Raw genomic sequence first — 13623 nt, 5'->3', positions numbered from 1 at the left:
TCCAATGTGCAAACTGAGATAATGAACTTGAAAGACTAACTTGTGGTCATGCTGAAATAACAACGCATTTGTGTTTCGCATTTCTGACTAGATAAATGAGAGTCCGATAGAAAGAACGCATTATAATGTATTTCTATTTGAAGAACAGGGATGTCGATTTCGAATATAAATGACTTGCAATAACGCATGTACAGATGGTGCAGGCATTTCAGGGAAGGGTGCCTGTACAACAGCAGAAAGGTGAGAACAGCTGGTGAGCCAGTTTATGAGGGTGTGAACAAAGTGGACATAGACCAAGGGCAAAAAAAAAAAAACAGCCTACAAAGGTATCATTAACATAGGGTGGCGAGAAGCACGGTACAAATGTACAAAATGACGTTATGGTACAGCACTGGAGGGAATGGTGGGATCAGGTATGGAGAGCAAGGGAGAGCTCCCTTTTTAGCAAGTAAGTGAAGTTTGTGTTGATTTTTCAAAAGATCCACAGTTTTGCTTGCTTTGATTTTGAGGGGCTGCGGGTTCCGGTGCAGCAAGCCAAGCAGGGAGAAAGGGCAGAACAGAGAGGTGTCACGTGGGTGGGGGGGTTGAGAGGAAGGCCAGTGTGGCTGAGTACATAGGAAGATCAGAGGGAACGAGATGGTGAGTAAACAGAGATAATATTACGGCAGGTATTTTTGAAGAAGACCATTGATAGCACTGTAGAGAAGGAGAAGGTACTTGAAAAGGGCACGGTTGCGCATGGAGAGCCATCTAGCATGGTGTCAGTATACCAAGAAAAAACGTTAAGCATGATAGGTACATTTGGAAAACTTTGCGTCACATATTTAATGATCTGATTCTGGACTAATTCTTGTAAAGCATGATTCATACATTAATACAGACTAAAAACCAACATTGTTCCAGCTGTTAAAGATATTTTTTCAGAACCTCCATCTAAGCGCTGTTATTTGCTAAGGCCCAGTTCTATTGATTTCCTCTAATGTGCTCTCATCTCATCGCCTTCCTTTAATTACATGTACGCCTGGATGATCCGCTCCTCTTTCCCTCACGCCCTGAGGCCAAAAAATAACAACAAATAAATAAATAATTATTACTGACTGATTGTTGCATTGAGTTTAGGTTGCTAATTAGGTAACATGTAAAAATGGGCCTAATTACACGGATGGCGTTAAGGGTTTACCGGTACCAGTAAGGGTACCAGTGCCAGTAAACCCTTACCGCCTTACTACGAGGACCCTTTGTGGGTCCCTACCTTTACCAGCCGTTAAGGACGGGACCCGCAAAGGGACCTCGGAGATAATTACGGTACCGCAATTTGCGGTACCATAATTACCGCCTTCCCCATTGTCATTGAGCCCAATGGGGGCAAAAATGGGAATGGGGAGTGCCATGGTGAATGGGGAATTACCGCCCCCACACACCTTGGGATAGGGTGGTAATTCTGCCATTCATCATTGCGGACTCGTTAAAATACTGGCGGCAACCATGGTGCTAATAGCGCCATGGTTACCGCCTTCTGTGTAATGAGGCCCAATGTTTTTTTTAAAACTCTCAGTGCCCCCTTTAAAAACACGTGTTTTAATAATCTGATCCTAAATACCCTCTCGATTCACTGAATCATAAGATAATTTGGAAGCACCAGGGAAAGCTGTGGAGCTTTCATTTCTGAAAATAGATAAACCCCTCCCTTCCAGTCCTCTGGGAGTATTTGGAGTGCATGTTGGCTAGCATAAGCAGGCACGTTACAAAGAAATGGTTCGTAGGGCAGGGAGCCGGTACACATTGTACAGTGTACATGTTTCACCAGGATCATGAGAATTCTTACAATGTCTCAGGAGCTCTGGTGGACTCAGGAGAGGCCATCCGACCACATGGCTTCACAATCTACAACAGGAAGAACTGCTTCTGGACACAGACCAAAGCACTGCACTACCCAGCTCACCTAGAAGAACAAGAACTACTACAGATGCCCGATATCGACCCAGCGAGGGTCCTGGAATGGGTTTATGTGCGGGTTCGATGTGTAGAGTACATGTAAGCTTGGAGGCATCTTGGTGCAGAGAGCTGTGAAAGGCAATTAAGGAGATCAAAATTACCTCAGTTGGGTTAGAAGAGCTGGGTTCTTATGGCTGTGGAAGCCTAAATGATCCGAAATAAGTTGGGTGGAGAGGAAAGGGAAGCACAACCGCACTTGCTTTTGCAGAGATATCAGGGGTCAACAAGAACATTGCGATGAGTTGATCAAAGCGGACAAGAGAGCAGATAAAGGGACAATTTACAACTTTACTAGGAAGGGCCGGCGCCATTGATCGCCTTGAGGACATTGCAAAGAACCACGAAAGAAAGCGCAGGACTGACAAAAAATTGGCAGAAAGGGGGGGTATCAGAAAGTAGTCTGGCTACTGCATATTGGAGCCCATGTAGCCACTGGGGCAAAAGGGGTGAAAGGCTCATGTAACGACCCATCCTATAATCTGCACAATAAGAGATAGTGGCTGTCACATGGGACATAAAGGCCACATAGGAAAGAAAAAATACCTTCCGTACGTTTTAGATGGTATGAAAAAACATCCGCTCGACAGGGAAACTATCCTGATTGATTTAGAACCCCTGACCATGGAATAAATTGACCAGGTGGGGAAACTCATGCAAATTGGCCAGTAGTAGAAATTGCACATCCTCGTTTAGCATCCACTCACTCAGATGCCCGACTGCAGTCAGCAGGCAAAGATGAGCGAGTGCTCAGAAACAGGCAGGATGCTCGAAAAGACACTCTCCCTTCCTACCAGACAGAGGATCCAGGATCCATCAATCGCACTCACCCTTCCTACCAGAAAGAGCATCCAGGATCCATCAATCGCACTCAACCTTCCAACCAGAAAGAGGATCCAGGCAGTCCACGGCATGGAGCTATGCTAGTCAGTGCAATCATTCCTTCATTCATTCTTTTGTTCATCTTGGAAGTTTCCCAACAAGAGTGGAGAACGTTTTAAATGGCTGCAATACCCTTTAAGTACTTTTAATATGTTAATCAACAGTTACCTTAATTTAGGCTTCCACCATAAAAAGATACGAAATGCCAGAAGTATTATGACATGAGACAAAAGCTTTTTTTCTCATTATGGTGACTGTTTTTTTGTCACATTTGTAAAAGGAACATGCATTTACAACTTTCTATAATATTGTCCCCTTCCTTTATTAGTAGAAGGAGGATCTTTACCACTCCCCCCTCTGTTGGTTTACCGTCACCCATCTGTTTCTTTCTTTGTTTTTTTAATACAATTATTCTGTTTTCTTCTGAATTCCCTACTCTGAACCTAATCTAGCATCCTCTGCATCCTTCCATTCTACTCGTTGTTTTCTCTCTCTCCTCTGACCGTAACCCTTTATCTGGCTCCTACCCATAGCTTCCCTTTGATGACAGTCATGTTTCCCTTTTCTGCCTCATTTCAATTGTTTTCAAACGATTACATCCTCATAGTGTGCTATATTTCCTATGGTCAAAGTAGGATTTGTTTGTGTTACTTGTATCACAGCAAAGCCTTGTAACATGGATACACATTCTGGAACTTGTCATTAAAGAGTTTCACCAGCAAAGATATCATTTGAATAATAGGTTTTAGATGTTACATGTAACATCTCTAACAGGCCACTTTGTTGTGTCACCTGTAAAATGATGACATGAAAGGTTCATTTCAGGCACTGTGGTCGTGGCTTTCAGCTTAGTCCTGTGGTTGTCTGGAGAGGCTGATTGAGTGAAATAGGCCAAGATGAAACTGATGTCAAAAAGGTCTTATGTGATTATTTTTTAATCTAAATGCAGAACAAAGGGGGAAGGAGGCTCCAATCTCCATCAATGAATGTCTTTCTCTCAACCCATGTAACCCACACCTCATTCATTAATGTCCCTCTCCCCATTAATTATTGGCATAGTCCCCGTCGTTGTGTTCCTCCAATGTTAATACATCATATTCTCCCTATCCTTCTGTCCAATCACCCGTTCATTCATGTTGTTATCCTTGTCTATTTGCCAGATTCCAAATGAATGTAGCGGTCTCTCCTTACCCTTTTGCTGAATTGGCTGGCAAGAGAGGGAGTGTGAGATAGAAAACGAGAACAAGAAACATTGAAAGAGCGAAAGAATATAAAGGTGATAGATGGAAAGAGAGAGTCAAAATACATGTGTAACCTTGTGGCTTATGGTGATCAAGCCGCTACCTATGAGCTATAACAGAATGTCGTTTGCATGGGTGAGACCCGACTGAGCATGTTTGACATCCCCATGAGTCCATATGCACCGACCCAGTGCATTTATAATATCAAACGCCCTGTGTATCTCCACCTGTCTAGCTGGGCAAATATGGACCCTCAAGTAGATTGTCATTGTGTGGGCTGCTCTGCGACCGATCTACTAGAACTAGATTGTTATATGGGATTTTGTTACATTAGAGACAAGGAATAGACACCCACAGAAGCACTATACCACAAGCTATGCAGTCATTCCTGGCTTCTTTGATCATCAACGGCTAGATGCTACAGACTCTGTGTATTTGACTATGATCTAGGGGTGTGGCCTACTGAACATACCATTATATATCTAAGGGAGATCTACATAATTGTGAACACAAATATGGAGAAGAGAACCAGGTTCCAGCCATTAGATCATTATAATCTTGGAAGAAAAGGATCCCTTTAACAAGGCAGGTAAACCGACCACGTCCAGACATCTGGGGCAGGTGTAGGCAGACTGGTGTACGCTAGTCGGACCACCTTAGACATATTCGGATTGGAGAAGGAGAAATATGAGCAGACTGGCATTAAGAGCAACACTCAGAGGGCCACCCTACTCCTCCATGCTCTTCCTTCGGTATATGCCCACCGGAAAACCAAGGCTCGGACCAAGCCGGGGCAATATATTAACTCAATAGTCTTCAGTACACGAATTTGGCCATCTCCCTCCCCTGAGCAAGAAAGTCCCTCCAAATGCTCTGCCAAGACCACCTTCAAAAGTCTTTGTCTCGAGTGGCTCTCCAGAAAGGACAAGCATATCCATTTCATAGTTGAATTAGGAAGCATGAGAAAGGGAGCTCGCCCTGCACTAGCAGACTGGGGACCCTGAGGACCCCTTAAACAGAAGAACCTCTGTCGCTTGGTATGCGTGTAGCTCTCACCTGAATGCCTGGATACAGGAAATGCCTGGAGATAGTAGTATCTGTAGCCCACTCTCTCAATCTCTTATATCCAGGTCCCATTGAGAGGACGAACACCCGGGATGGACCGCCACACCCAGCTTCTGGCAACGACTGTGCCCCCTCGCCACCTATCTCTCTAAAGGAGCCACCACGCTCTATAGTTGCTATCCCATCATCAAATCATAGAATCCTGCATGCAAGCGTTAAAAACATGTAATGCAATTTGTTTGCAAGTTTACTTTTCCTGTATATGTTTATTATTATTATTTGAGTGCAGACATAGCTTCGGGAAGCAGCGGGGAGCTTTACAAGTGCTGTACACAGAACAACATATGTCTGGCTTTCAGCTGCACCCGACAATGCAAGATAGACAAAAATGACTTTCACCCAATCAGAAATATAGCATTTTTGTTAAAGGCAATCCAGTTCCGATTTCTAAGTGGGAATATATACCAAGAAAAAACGTTAAGCATGACAGGTAAGTTTCCCAGTGGACTGTTTAGAACGTGGACGTCTGCGTCCTGTGCAATCCCTTTCGGCTGCGCAGGGCATGGATGGCCATCTCCACGCTGCACCCGCAAAAATTGCGGCTGCAACATTTCGCACCATTTGAAGATATTGTTCACTTGTTTCTGAAATGTGTGTTTTATTGTGGCCCACAATATGCAAATAAATGCATTACAATAATAAAGTGTTTTCATTGTGAAATGATACACGCTCAGGTATAACCCATGTGGTGTAATTATTTCTCTTTGTCCTAAGTGTGTAAAGACTGTACACTTACTATTTTTCAGTCCCACTTTGTTCATATGTGGGCTGGATTTGTTTCTGCGCAAAAATATCAGAGCACTAAATGGGCAAACTCCATCCAGGATTGCTCTCATGGAGTAATAGTATCTGCAACCAAAAGAAACCGCAAGGCCTGTAGGGCAAGGTGTGGTACCTCTCTGGCACCATACTGGATTGCGAAAACACTGAAGACAGAGGAACTTTAACTTCAATCTATAAAACTTAAGTAAATGTACAGAGATCTAACTGTTCCTATGTGCAGGTGTGCCCTCCCTAGCGGGCAGTGGTGGGCCGCCTACATAGGTGAAAGACAGAGAGAGAGCTGTCCCTTTCTATACTGTTTCTAAAATGTGATGGTTCTCAACTAGTCTTAATTTTTATTATCGACTGTTGTACCAATATCTTTAAAAACAATTTCATAAGAATTTCTTCAGTCTGGGCGAGGACTGTTCCTTCAATTCCTATTCACCCCTTTCTTTTCGTTATTATATCTGTTTTTTTTTAATCCTCAAGCTGAGTGTGTGGCAAAGGGAAACTAGTGGGGAAAAGAACCGTCACTTAACAATGCATTATCCCAGTAGTTTAGCCAGGTGTGTATGTGTTCCTTTACGGATCCATTAGTATTGTCAACCGGTTTCGATGGAATAAAAGGTAAGTGATACCATCTTCGTCAGGACGGTCAGTTCATACTTCGATCATGAACCAACCTTGATTATATGTTCTATTGCCATGAGCACTGTCTCATAGCGGAGTTTCTTCATGCCCTGGACATATTGCACTCTGTAGAGGACAAAGCAAAATAGAAGCACATATGATGCTCTATTAGAAAGAGAACTTGCTTTGGAGGGGTGCATACAAAGGATGCATCTTTAATTGCATCATACCTGAAACTTAAGAGAGAATGTGGATAGAATCTGAGCAAAAATGTAAAATAGGTCAGAGTACGGAATCTGCATTTTAACTCACCATTGTATATCTTCACTGGCGCTCCATCTGGATTGCTGGCCTTTTTACATTTTTTCTATTTTTGGGGCAGCATTACCTATTAGCGGTGCTGGGCTCCCCTCTTCTTTATTTCCTGTGTCGCAGTGAAAGAAGAAGAAGAAATGGGCAGCTATCCCTTTATTCAGTGTTCCAGATAAGATTTGGAACTGAGAGTATTTTACTCCCTATTCTTTAAAGTTGGGAGTAAAATTATTTTTTGGTGAGTAAAAATGTAAGCCCAATTCCCAATGAGAGTATGTTGATAACTGAGTAAAATTATGTTTTAACTGGAAAACAGAAATTATTTTGCAATAATAATTACTTTGCACCTAGTTATTCATGCACATTAAAAGGTGCACATTGGCTTCTTCCAATCAGGCAGCAGTAATAGTAGTTTAATCCTGTGGTGCTACATACACTACTGGTCCAAACATATCCATGGAGCTTTGCAGTGAAAGCAAGGGCACAAGGGTCTATGTGTCTGTTTCCTATTTTTTGTTGGAAGTATGTTTACTCCCTATTTTTATTTTTGGGCTGCATTTGCCCATTTTTAGGGAGTAAAAGTGTCTGCTATCCTTATCTGTAGGGCTGCCTTTATCAGGTGTCTGCTATTTTGTATGTTGCACATAACGTGCATTGATTTGCAGACTACAAGTAAAAAACTAGCCAAGTAGTCACTAACAGATTGGAAAAAGTCCCATATCCTGCCCTGCCAGACTGTGCAATTTTAAACCTGCAATGTGTCTATGACCTCTGTAGTCAATATCTGCTCTCTTCTTAGCTGAAGACCGTGCATGTGTCAGCTCAGTGTGTGACAGGCGCCTCTGTAGCTCAGCGAGCCAGTCTGTGAGAGTGGGTATCTAGTCATGGTAACCTGTGAACAAGTGGTTTAGTAGGTTACATGGTTTCTTCAAAAACTGTGGCTGCCATCTTTGAGTGGAGTCGGGTAATGTGCAATTACATAGTGTGGCGCAAGGACTAGTCTTATTTATCTCTATGGTGCCAAAAACTGGCATGTATAACTGCATATACTTGCTGCGTATCCATATTGTTAGTCTGTCACATGATGAGCCTTTGTCGACAAGTCACCAGATTTAAAAAATCAATGAATCACTACTTTTAGCAAGTCATTTTTCTATGCGTCTAATATGCCATTCTTATAACCATGTTCAGTTTTATTGGGTTGCTGACAAGGAATCATCCTGCTTGTCTTTCTGTCACCATGGTAACGTGTGGATAGGCGGTTTAGTGGATTACACGGTTTCATTGAAAAAATGTGGCCACCATCTGTGAGTGCAATCGAGTATTGTGCAACTACATGGTGTGGCGCGAGGACAAGTCTTTTTTATGTATAAGGTACCAAAAACTGGCATGTATAACTGCATATACTTGCTGCATATCCATGCGTGCATATTGTTATTAGTCTGTCACATGATATTCCTATGCCGCTAAATCATCACATCTTTTAAATGATGAAACACTACTTCTATTGAGTTATTATGTTATATTTATCATGGGTCTAGTGTGGCGTAATTAGTACCATGTTCGATGTGTTGGGGTGCCAAGCAGGAATAATCCTGCTTGTCTTTTTGTCATGAGTTTTTCTGCCCATTTATTCATTGTAATGTGTGTGCTACGTTATACAGAGTAGATGAGGGGTGAGCGGGCACCGCTTATTTCAATTTTTCTTTAATATTAGGTCTGAAAAAATTATTAATCCTTACTTTTTGTCTTGTTAGTGGGGTGCAGCCCACTGTAGTGTGCCACCGTGTAGGGAAAAAGCTATGACCTGAAGAGAAGAAGACCTAGGCTAGTTAGCCATCGGCTTGGGCCGCACACCCTTGATACCCACTGTTTTTTAAATATATATATATTGTTTTCTTGAAATTTCCTTGATAAATGAACACTTAATACTTTTCTGGTTTTTCAAATAGTGAAATTGAATCTTCAATGATGATAGTATTTTGCCAGGTATTGCCAGTATTTAACTCAAGCAAACATGTGACTGGTTGGCCGATGCATTTTGGTTTATTAAATCCTTCACCTGGGCCTAGTCTAATCACTGTATCTACTGGGTGGCAGTCACAGCTTGACTACAGGACCAGCGTGCTTTGAGACCTCTGATCCTCAAGTTAAGCATACACGCCAGTTCCAGAACGCTCATTGAGCGAATCACGTGAACACATTCAATGCCAAAGTGACCGCCATCCAGTATGTGAACTGGCACATAGATTTTAGTGTGTTAAAGGGAAGCTTTCTTTGATCACACAGCCCAGTTAATATACTCATTCACCTTGGATATACAATGGGCCACATTACAACTGTGCCGGTCTGGAAACAACAGTGCCAGTAAGTCAGGCGTCGGTAATTCATTACAGGTCATTACGGGTCCAGTGGCTACCTGCCGGTTTTACCGGCACGGTTAACACCAGACCCGTAATGAATCCCAATCTGTCTTTGACACCACTTGCATTGTACTACTAGGAGAAATACTTCCAATTTACAGACACTATTACAAATGTACATGATAAGTACATAACAATTATGCCCAATTCATGATCTCATCAAGCTTATGGTAACATGTATCACGGCCCTAAGGAAGCACACTAAAGGCAGAACATGTGTCTGACAGTGTTTAGGTATATGAAAGGAAAAAGGAACACGTGTCTAAAATAGCACTGTAGTTTCAAAATGATGCTACAAGTATATGGAACACATTTGTGACAACAACACATGCATTATGGAAACACATTAAAAGTTCTCTAAGCGTTGGAAAGCTCAACTTAAACAAATGTATGACATTTCAAGATCAACATTAACTGATTAACTGGAACCTGTTGCCAATCACAATCAAAGCCAACCCAACTGTGGGTTTCTTCACAGCTCTGCTTAAACTTCACTTACTTGCTAAATAGGGAGCTACGCCTGCCCCCTCCCAGCCCCCCTATCTGACCCCATCACTCCCTACAGGGAAGCTTAATTATGTAATTGTGTATAGGTATACAAGTAATCTTCTTGACTTTGAAGCCTCTCCCTTTAGGGTAATGTTACCTTTGTAAGTCTCCTGTTTCTTGCATATATTTTTTTGTTTGATTTGTTTTGTCCCTTGTGTATGTCACAATGTTTTCTTTTACAGCCTCAGAAACTGTCTCCCCATTTGTTCTCACATCAGTGCTATTGTATATTGTACAAGCCAGCTTTGATGGAGTGCCTCTAGCGTATGCAAATGGGTTATAGTACGTCATTTCTGATTGCAATTGACACCCCTGTTTTTCAAATAAATATAAATACAAAGATAAATCATCTTCAGATCAGCTTCATGTACTCACTACGATCTATTGCTAAAATCAACTTCTATTGTTCAGTAAATTATTGATGCAGACTGCCTTGACATAGGGAGTATGAGAGCTCAGTGATCACACTAGTAGAGTGCATGTTTTCTTTCCAACTTTGAAAGGCCACTAAATCACTGGACATCACAACATTCAAACTTATCCAGGCATCTTCCCAGACTTTGACTCTGATTTGAATTCTAGACAGGAAGCCAGATACCATTGAAGTATCTGCATAGATCTGGACTTGTTTCGGCACCTTCTCTGCTTTCTGTTGAATTAGTAGATAATAGCCTGTTGGTTTTTCTTTATATAATATGTGTGCCATATTATTTCATATTTTAGTACACAAACTGTGGCCTGAGAATTTTGAATCCCAGACTGCTTCCTCAAAAATACAAAAAGGAAGTGAAAAGCTACCCCTCCCTCAGATCTGCAAACCTAGTAGTCCCATACTTATCGCGCAACAGTATCATTAATCATGCACAATGCCTTTATCTTTTTCTAATACTGTATTTTGTCTTACTATACACAATTCATGTCATTCAAGATATCAATTATTTAACAAAACATATATAAATCACGAAAAACATAAAAGTATATTTCAACATTTTACAGTACATACTGAGGTACAACAGACCCATCTCATTCTGATGTAAACCTCTATTGTGGGGTTAGTATTGAAGGTGCTTTTAGTGCGTATGAAATATCTTAATCAGATTTTCCATAGTGTTTATTTGTTATTGGGTGTATGCAAACAACCTTAGTGCTCGAGTCTAGTTGGACTCGATGTACCACCATACTCCCATAACTAGGCCACGTTGTAGTGTGTTTAACAAAAATTGTTCAGCAAAACTCAAAGGCTACACTCAGGCATATATATTAGCCACTTTCTTATTTAGTCAAAGAATGGTTCTTTTGCTATTGCATCAACATGGAATGTTTCAGCCCTTTTAAGAATGGTTTTCACATCCAAGCGACCATCTCATACGGTGTTCTAATGGGCCTTCATCAGGACGAAGAGTGAATTGATTGTGAAATCTTATTTTTTTTTTTTTTTTTTTTTATTGAACTTTACCCAGTGAAACTAAGTTTTGTCAAAAAGAAAGTGTTTTGATCGCCTTCAGAGTGCTGCCGTTAGGGCAACACGTACATTTTTCAACATGTTTGTAGACCGACAGTGGAGATTTGAAGTTAAAAGTCCAGAGTCCCCCCCCTGCCTAACACACCGGGTCGGAACCCTCGGTGGCCCTTTACTTTCCTCTCGCGCTAAACCGTTACGGGTTTAACCTCTGATCTATTACGGTTTATCAGTTCAAATGCGAGTTCGATGAGTTTAGCCAGGGCTTGCGTCCATCTCGTGTTTTCGCCAGAGATCAGTCTCTTCCATAGTTCGTCTGGTTCAAAAATCCAGAAGTTTTCCCCCAAAGGGTTGAGATAGCTAGTTCTGTTTTTCTTTGTAATTTCGCAATCCATCACCAAATGTTTCAGCGTCTCGACAGAGGAATCTTTTTTACATAGGCGACACCTTTTGTCGGATAAGTCTCCTCTGATTGTTAGAATTTCCCTGGTTGGCATCAGGTTTAGTCTTGCTCTCATAATTGACATTCTTAGTTTCTTATCTGGAAACTTAACGCAGTATTTTAGGGGTTGTTTCACTTTGTTAAATGATGGAGGTAAGTGATTTAAAAGTTTGTAGCTAGTGGCTTTCTCCATAGTACAGATCCAGTCCATTTCTGCCATTTTCCTTTTGATACGGTCCGGATTTTCTTTCAGGTCATTTTCCAAGCATTCTATTTTTGCCAGATCGTCTTTTCGAAGCTTGGTCCATTTGGCCAAAGCCTCGCAATTTCCTGTTTCGATTTCCTCCCGTAAGATGTTAAAAATGGGTAGAGTGTCCGACATGATTATTTTTCTGTATAAGCGCATCGCGCTTTGGTCTATCATTGATGCTAGAGACACCAGACCAAGTTCTCTTCTAATGGCCGGGGTGGGCGATGATTTAGGTAGACACAAAACTGTTTTCCACACGTACCCTTCGACTTTGGACCAAAGGCCGCGTGGGAAATACAGCGAAGCCTCCATGCCGTAGGTCAAGGCCGGGACCACTTTGGCTTTATAGAAGGATAGCGCCGGTGTTACAGAAAATTTGCCGAACTTTCGGTCGACTGCCCTCATTTGGGAGGTCAGGCATTTTGTTTTTTCCCATATTTGTTTTTGGAGGGTCCTTTCTGTCCTGGAACTGTCCAATTGAATCCCTAGATATTTGAAGTTTGACACTACTTCTATTTTGGTGTTATTTAGAAAAACACTAGGCTTTTTCACTGTTTTGGTTTGAGCTTTTTCTATCACTAAGATTTTGGTCTTAGATTTATTGATCTCCAGATAATTATCAGCGATGTAGCTCTCCAGGTTCCTTAGTTTTCTTTGTAATCCCACTTTAGTTTGGTCAATTAATATGACGTCGTCGGCGTACAACAGACGAGGAATCTCACATTTCCCAATTTTTGGTGGAAACGATCGAATACTGCTTTCCGATGATTGATAATCGCCTAAGAATGCGATGAACAATGCTGGTGCCAGTGGGCACCCTTGTTTCACACCTCGATTTACTCTAATTTCGTCCGACAAGGATCCCTGATAGTTTAGTTTGATTCTGATTTTAGTGAGCGAGTGGAGGGCTTTTATGGGCTCCAAGATCGTTGCTGGGCAATTCCACCCTTGGAGTTTCAACCAAAGAGTAGGACGGTCAATTCTGTCAAAGGCCTTTGACAGGTCCACAAAGGCCAGGTAGACCTTAGGGGCACCTTCTTTCACTTTCGCTTTCAGAATGTTGAGTACCATTAGGTTAATCGAGGTGGATCCATTTTTCTGGAATCCCGTTTGCAATATATCGAAGGACGGGCTGTTTTTACTCCATGCGTGTAGATGTTTTAGGAGACCTGTGGCGTATATTTTGCCTATTATGTCAAGAAGGGCGATTGGCCTATAGCTCGCTGGTTCATTTCTCGGTCCTTTTTTGTAGATGGGGACTATTACAGCCTTCTGCCATGATTCGGGCACCATCTTTGTTTTGCCGCATTCGGCGAAGATCTGGCTGATCATTTCCGCCCATTCCTTGGGTGACATTTTTAGGTCCATGTTGGTAAGGCCATCCGGACCCGGGGCTCTCGAGGTCTTCAATTTTCGTATGGCTAGTTCAATGTCGTCCTTGTTCGATAAATCGACCCATGATGATTCAAGGCCCTGACTTTCAAGTTCTGATTCTGTCAATCGACCGTCAAATTCAGCCGTGAAGTATTTACACCAGGTTTCTTCGGCCACTG

The sequence above is a fragment of the Ambystoma mexicanum genome, chromosome 7q (genome assembly GCF_040938575.1).
Source record: "Ambystoma mexicanum isolate Mex_15411 chromosome 7q, UKY_AmexF1_1, whole genome shotgun sequence".
In the NCBI taxonomy this organism is placed as follows: Eukaryota; Metazoa; Chordata; class Amphibia; order Caudata; family Ambystomatidae; genus Ambystoma; species Ambystoma mexicanum.
Note: the sequence above shows the minus strand (reverse complement) of the source record.